Raw genomic sequence first — 7,517 nt, 5'->3', positions numbered from 1 at the left:
AGAGGGAATGCTGTTTCAGGAAGAAGGAAAAACAGGGGGAAGCAGCATGGAAAGACAATAAAGCCTTAGTTTCATGGATAGAACAGACTCTAAAAACTTATGCACAAACCCAACAATGGGAACGTGCCTGTGCCCTAACTCAACAGGGCCTATTGTCTATGTTAATGCAAGGAATCTGAAGTGGCTATGCAACAATGGCCAACTATAATGGCTGCGGAAGCCCAGGCCAGACACTTATGGGACTCATATGGTTCCCCAGGAATTTGGAAAATTTTAAATGGGAAATGTGATCTACGATATTGTGTTTTTAAAAGCCCAGGTGCGAGTTAAATCCTAAGCTTAAAATTCCCAGTAGTTCAACTGGCTGGCGTAAGGACTATCCTCTATAATACTAGAATACTTCCAATGGGAAGTTGATGGGCCATATTTAAAAATAATAAACAATGTGAACCCATCTCACTGTCTGTGAAAATTGGAAAAGTGAATGGTTATGCCCTCAATCCATATGGAATACTGAATTCACCCAGTCCTGGCTTATTGTATCTACCCCAACAAATAACAATATAGTATATGGAAAAGGGGCGTTTTTGCTGGGAAGGGTTAAAAGCAATCTTTACTGTAATATCACCAAGTTTACATTAAATAATACTAGAATATAGTGTAATACTGAAATTATAGGCAGAATGACTTTGCCTGATGTTCATAAAATCTGTGATAATATTGATACTAAAAAACCAATGTATTGGGAAATTGAACTCTTCTCCATGAAGCCATTTTTATGGGAACTAATTGGCCAGAAGAAAATTAGAGCTTCTAGATAATGAAATAGTGGAGTCTTAATTCATTTGGCCAAACATATCATAAGGTACGAATGACAGTGGATGAAGGAGGAAAACATATAATTAGCTTAATAAAAATTATGATAATACATGTAAAGGGTTTTTCGGTTGGCTGTGATGCTTGTTCCCCTTAGACTTTTCCTTGTCTAGTATTAGACATTTTGTTATTGGTTTACTATTGTTACTTTTGTTCATGATATGTAAATGTTATATTAGATGCAGAAAAGCAGAATGTAAGACAAACAGCAAAAAGACTCGGATCATGGTGGCTCAAAATTAGAAATGATCCAGAATACTTTTTAACAAGGACATATAGGATCTGACTGCCTCCCATTTACCTGCCTTTTTAAAATATATAATTCGACCTTAAATGCCATCTAAGGTTATGGTCTTGCCCCATCCTCAGTGGTCCACCTGTTCAGCAAGACATGCTGACACTGAGACATCCTAGGAATGAGCCTTCCTAGCACCGTGGGACTCCATTATCCAACCAAAAGGTTGGTCATCAATGCATCCTTTGGATTGATTTATGACCAAAAGGGGAATGTGTGAACGGAAGGAGCCACATGCTAACCTGACAAGCTCAGGGGAGGCCTATGTGGCAGTCTTGCAAACTCAGAGACCTGAAATAACCACAAAGGATGGTTTGAAAATTAAATATTTAACTACAAACAGGTTATAGTGGGCAGTCATGTCCTAGGCCGATATCTTCCCTGACAAAGGTCAACTTAGATCTTCTTTACTGAGCCCATTTGCCTTTTTGCCTCTAAGATAACATATCTGTGAGATGTCTGTGAGATGTCTGGGTAACTTGTAACTTCCTTCTTTTGCTGGAGCCCCTGGGGCACAACCAAATGTGGTGGGCGCCAGGACAGATACTTCAAATTCCTTCATTATCATGTTAATTGTTCCTGTACCCACCTAAGTATGTGTCCATCATTTTACTTTTTATCCAATCCCAGGGGTTTCCCACCGTTTGACTTTATCCCACCTCCTTAATCCGTCACCAATGAATTTCATGTAGCTCACCTATGTCCCTCCTCTGATGGCAATGTATAAATACAGATGGAACCCACCATTTCTTCGGAGCATTATCTCAATTCATTGAGGTTCTGCTTCCCAGCATATGTCGACATTTTGGCTCAAATAAACTCACTAAAATTCTTTACAGGTTTCAATGGTTTTTTTCGTTAACACGTTCTATTATTTAATTTCTAAGACCTTTCTTGTTCTCTGATTCTTCCCCCGCCCCCAAACAATAGCTGGCTTTTGTTTTGCAGAGTAAATATTTTTGTCTTTCTAATAATATATTATGGAGGGTTTATCTTTATGTTATGGGCAATATCTGTTTCCTCTGAGAACCTTCCTTCCCAATCTTCCCCCATTTTATTTTTGTCTTATTTTGTGTCTCTATCTTTTATGTTGAATGTTCTCCTCAGACTTCTACTGATCCTTAGCTGTTCATTTATATTTATTTATTTATTTAATAATTATATCTTTATTTATTTCAGAGAGGAAGGGAGAGGGAGAAAGAGAAAGAAACATTAATGATGAGGAAGAATCATTGATCGGCTGCCTCCTGCACGCCACACACTGGGGATTGAGCCCACAACCCAGGCATGTGCTCTGACCAGGAATCAAACCATGACCTCCTGGTTCATAGGTCGATGCTCAACCACTAAGCCTTGCTGGCCAGGCAATGTTCATTTATATTTAAAAGTAAGGTAGAGAAAAGTGATGGGAGAATCAAAGTTACCAAAAAGTAATAACTACCAAAATGTAGTTCCTATTAGTTCCTATCAAACCAACCTTCCCCAAAAGAGGGAAGTTCGTAAACCCTGAACAAAATATAAAAAAATAACTACATGAAGGCACTGAATAGCAACCAAAAATAGCCAAATATTGGAGAAGAGTTGACATTCAGAAGAAAAGGATCATTTCTCATTCTGTTACAGCTTCTGGTCAGAGAACAAGTATCATTCTGTACCAATCAGAGGGCAAACATTTTAATAGAAAGCCCCAGGCTTACTGGCTTGAATAATCAGAGTCCTGGGCAACAACAAAGTGAAAGTACAATCTGGAAAGGAGAGACTCAGACAAGGGGAAGCCCAGATTCTGTCTGTAAACTCCCATCCCACCTCTGGCTGCCTCCTGAACCACAATGTGTGGACAGGGTCTTCCCCCCACACCCCTTAAATGTTTTTATTGATTTTAGAGAGAGGAAGGGAGATGGGGAGAGAGAGTGAAACATCGATTACTTACTCCTTCATGCCCCCTAATGGGGATCGAGCCCAGGCATATGCCCTGCCCAGGAATCAGGGACTTCTTGTCTGATGCTCAACCAGCTGATCCAAACCAGCCAGGGCTACTGGCAGGCGTGAAGCCACTCAGATAAGACTAACATGTGGAACACAGATTTCAGCTGCTGTCCATCAAAGGGGAGAAGGAGTTTTCCAGTTCGAGCTCAGACACATTAACTTCCTGATAATCCTATCTAATAAAAGAGTAATATGCAAATTGACCATCACTCCAACACACAAGATGGCTGCCCCCATGTGTTCAAAGATGGCTGCCCCCATGTGGACACAATATGGCCACCATAAGATGGCCGCAGGGGAGGGCAGTTGGGAGGGATCAGGCCAGCAGGGGAGGGCAGTTGTGGGTGATCAGGCCAGCAGGGGAGGGCAGTTGGGAGGGACCAGGTCTGTAAGGGAGGGAAGTTGGGGGTGATCAAGCCTGCAGGGGAGGGAAGTTAGGGGTGACTGGGCCAGCAGGGGAGGGCAGTTAGGGGTGACCAGGCCTGTAGGGGAGGGAAGTTAGGGGTGATCAGGCCTGCAGGGGAGGGAAGTTAGGGGTGACCAGGCCTGCAGGGGAGGACAATTAGGAGCAATCATGCTGGCAGGGGAGTGGTTAGGGGGTTATCAGGCTGGCAGGCAGAAGCAGTTAGGGGCAATCAGGAAGGCAGGCAGGTGAGCAGTTGGGAGCCAACAGTCCTTGATTGTGAGAGGGATGTCCTAGATTGGAGAGGGTGCAGGCTGGGCTGAGGGACACACCCTCCCCCCTGTGCATGAATGTCATGCACCGGGCCTCTAGTCTACACTAATAAAAGAGAAACATGCAAACATCACTCCGCTATGCCAAGCCACACCCACCAGCCAGTCAGGAGCGAGTATGCAAATTAACCCAGCCAAGATGGTGGCCAGCCACCAGCAAGCAGGAGGTTTGGGTTGCCTCAGCAATGGAGGAAGCCAAGCTTCCTGGCTGGCCCTGGCCCCCACTCAAGGCTACAAAGTTTCAATTATAGAAAATAAATAAATCCCAACAAAAATGGCAGCGGCCACAGAGCTGGAACAAGCAGGAGGCTTGGGTTTCGCTGGGCGATGGAGGAAGCCAAGCTTCCCACCCGCCCTGGCCAGCCCTGTCCTCCGCTCAAGGGTACAAAGTTTGAATTATAAAAGATAAATCCTAGATACTTGCTTCCAGCCGGCCCTGGCCTCTGCTCAAGGAACCGCTGGGGGGGAAAAAAAAGAAAGAAAAAGAAAAAAGGAGGGGCTGGGGCCTTGGGTCGCCAGGGGGTGATCAGGCCAGGATGGGATGGCAGGGGCCGTTGGGGGTAAGCAGAACAGCAGGGGGGCCAGTTGGGGGTGAGCAGGCCATCAGTGGGGGTCAGTTGGAGGTGATCAGGACAGCAGGGGGGGTCAGTTTGGAGTGAGCAAGCCAGCAGGGGGGCAGTTGGGGGTGAGCAGGCCAGTGGGGAGGGAAGGTAGAGGCAAGCAGGCCAGTGAGGGGGATGTTGGGGGTGAGCAGGCCAGCAGGGAGGGAAGTTGGGGGTGATCAGGCTGGTGAGGGGGGCATTTGGGGGCAAGCAGGCTGGCGGCAGGGGGCAGTTGGGTGCGAGCAGGCCAGCAGGCAGAGTGGTTAGGGGAAATCAGGCAGGCAGGTGAGTGGCTGGAGCCAGCAGTCCTGGATTGTGAGAGGGATGTCCGAGTGCCGGTTTAGGCCTGATCCCTGTAAACTGGCAGCAGGACATCCTTCGAGGGGTCCCATATTGGAGAGGGTGCAGGCCGGGCTGAGGAACACTGCCACCCGCCCCCCCCGCCCCCCCCCCGCTCCCGTGCATGAATTTTGTACACCAGGCCACTAGTTGTTTTATATTAAAAAAATAATAATAATGGAAATAGAAGTGCTGAGAAGTTCTAGATTGCCTAGGCCAGGCTTATCAACTTCTAAGGTTTGAGGGAGGTCCTCAAACATCAGGATCTGTAAGCATTCTCTGTTCAGTTTCCCTGAAAAAGCAGCCACTCTCCCTGGCTTTCAGCATATGGAGAGCAGGGCAGGGACAGTTAGCTGGGGGGCCCCTCATTCTGATTGTAGACATGTAATTAATCCCCATTGCCAACCTGTGGGGTGGCCGATGTCCTCGTGGCCTGAGCCTCTCAGCATCAGCTTCTAAAGGAGAATTTGGGAGTGTTGGAGGGGAGAGGTTTAGTCATCATCTCTCTGCAAGAATTGGGGAGGGACCTGGAGCTCTAATTGTACCCTTTGACTCAGCCCATCGGTCCCCGTTGCACATTGGCATGCTTCTCCACAGTGCCCTCTGTGGAGTCAGTCACCATCCATTCTTTCATCTCTAAGAATGCACTGACATCTTTCATAGTTTCCCACATTTCCTCCATCCTGTGCTTCATAGCATATCACTCCTTGATGGCCCTTCATAGTGAGGTTGCAGGAGGAAGAAGAGCTGACTACAGTGGGTTAAACTGCCCTGTTTAACTGGAAGAAACTATGATTTTGAAACATGCTAAGCACTCAGCACCAGATAATCATGGCATTGGGCAGCCCAGGGGAGAATGCCACAGGAGAGAGTGCCATCATCATTTGTGGCCCTGGAAAAGCAGACGTAAGAAGAGAAATGTCTAGGGTATTCAGAACTGTCCTCTATTCTGGCTGAACAGGATAGCAGAAGGGGCTAGCATTTTCACCTGTAAAGAACTGATTTGTAGGGGGAGGGGAAGAAGAAGAAAAAAGGAAGCACCACCCATTTCCCGGGCAGGTCATCATGGATAAAAGCCATGAGAGTCCTAATGTTCTAGCTGAACCTGCCCTCCTTTCCTGGTGACCATGTGATTTATGCTAGGACCTCTCTCAGGTGACAGCTGCCTCTCTGTTCTCCTAGACAGAGCTTCTGGCTGCTTCCAGACTCCTTTTGAGGAAAACAAAATAGCGTTTTTTTCACAGAACAGGAGAAGCCACCTTGGGTTCAAGTTTCTTTCCCAATTAAACTGCTAGAGAGAGGGAAGCCGGGAAGCCTCCTTCCCCTCTGTACCTTTGGCAGTTTTCACAGAGCCAGAATACAAAGGGAGCCATACCTGCCTCAGAGACTCCCAAGGAACTGAGCAGCAGCCCCAGGCAGCGGTGCTAGTGTTGGCTGGATTTTACAGCTGGGTGAACTGGGGTGCTCACCCCTTACCCCCAGGCCCTAGCACAGTGTCTAGCACGTGCAGTAGGAACTCAATAAAAAAAACTTGTGACTATGAAAGTGAATGAGAAAAGGTTAAGTACCTGATCAAGTCCACACCACTAGTACCTGAGGGAGGGAGAGTTGGAAGCCAGGGCTGTCTGACTCGCTTGCTGAGGCTGGAGCCAGTGCTGCATGGACAGAGTGTAGGCCAAGGGAGAAGGAGCTCCTTACTTGAGCTACAGAAGGCCTGCAGGCTCCACCCACTCAGACCAATCCCAACTTGAGTCTGCCTGGCTGAGCCTCCGTTCTGCTTCCTTAGCCAGCCAATCGTGCGGAGTTTTTCTACAACTTGAGCAGACCAACTGCAGCAAATCAATACTCTTGGATCAGGAGCTGCCACCTTCCATCTGTGGAAAGGCTGTTTTCAGCAGTAAAAGAGCTCGATCCTTTCTGTAGTTACTTTAGCCAGCCTCTGGATGATAAGGCAGGATCCCCTGCCCCGACGCAGGGAGGGCATCTGCAGGGAGGGCATCTGCCCAGGGGCCTCGGGAGGACTCTCCCAGGCACTTTTTGGAAGAAACAGACAACTAACTGAACCAGAGGCTGCTGCAGGATGGATGACATGACTCCTCCAGCCAGCGCTGTACCCGCTCCAGCCTCTGTGCTCACAGCTCTGCATGCACGTCCATGCCGATCAACAAATCACTGTGCTGGTCCATGCTTCCCCATCAAGGACGCCTCTCATTCATTCTCACTTAGGAGTCAGAGAGAATCTTCCCTCTCTCAGCAGCCCCATAGCTATTTTCCCTGAAAACAAGCAAAAAATCACCCAGCCCCAACCAGCCAGCCACTCCAGGAAGCTTCTAGAAGTGGGAAGAAAAGCATTAATTGACATCACTTTCAGAAGGAAGTCTGGAAATTGGCTTTTCTTTAGCATTAAGGAAAATTCATCTGCCTTTCTCGCCTCTCTCCTCATCTGCTCCCAGGAAAGGGGTCTCTTGATTGTTAATCTCTTACGGTAGGGGAATTGTCTCTTGCCATTCCAGGTACCTGGAAAGCTTACATCTCGTATTGAAAAGGACCCCAATTCACAAGGAGCAAAAGAATCATGCAGTGTAGATATAAAATAGGATGGATAGGGGGGAAACCTGTAAGTAGAGAAGCAGCTGAGCAGATGTAACACCCAGACTTCTCGCCATCCCGAAGCTCACACCAAG

Source organism: Eptesicus fuscus, chromosome 5 (genome assembly GCF_027574615.1).
Source record: "Eptesicus fuscus isolate TK198812 chromosome 5, DD_ASM_mEF_20220401, whole genome shotgun sequence".
In the NCBI taxonomy this organism is placed as follows: domain Eukaryota; kingdom Metazoa; phylum Chordata; class Mammalia; order Chiroptera; family Vespertilionidae; genus Eptesicus; species Eptesicus fuscus.
The sequence above is the reverse complement of the archived record's forward strand: the minus strand, read 5'-3'. Positions refer to the sequence as shown.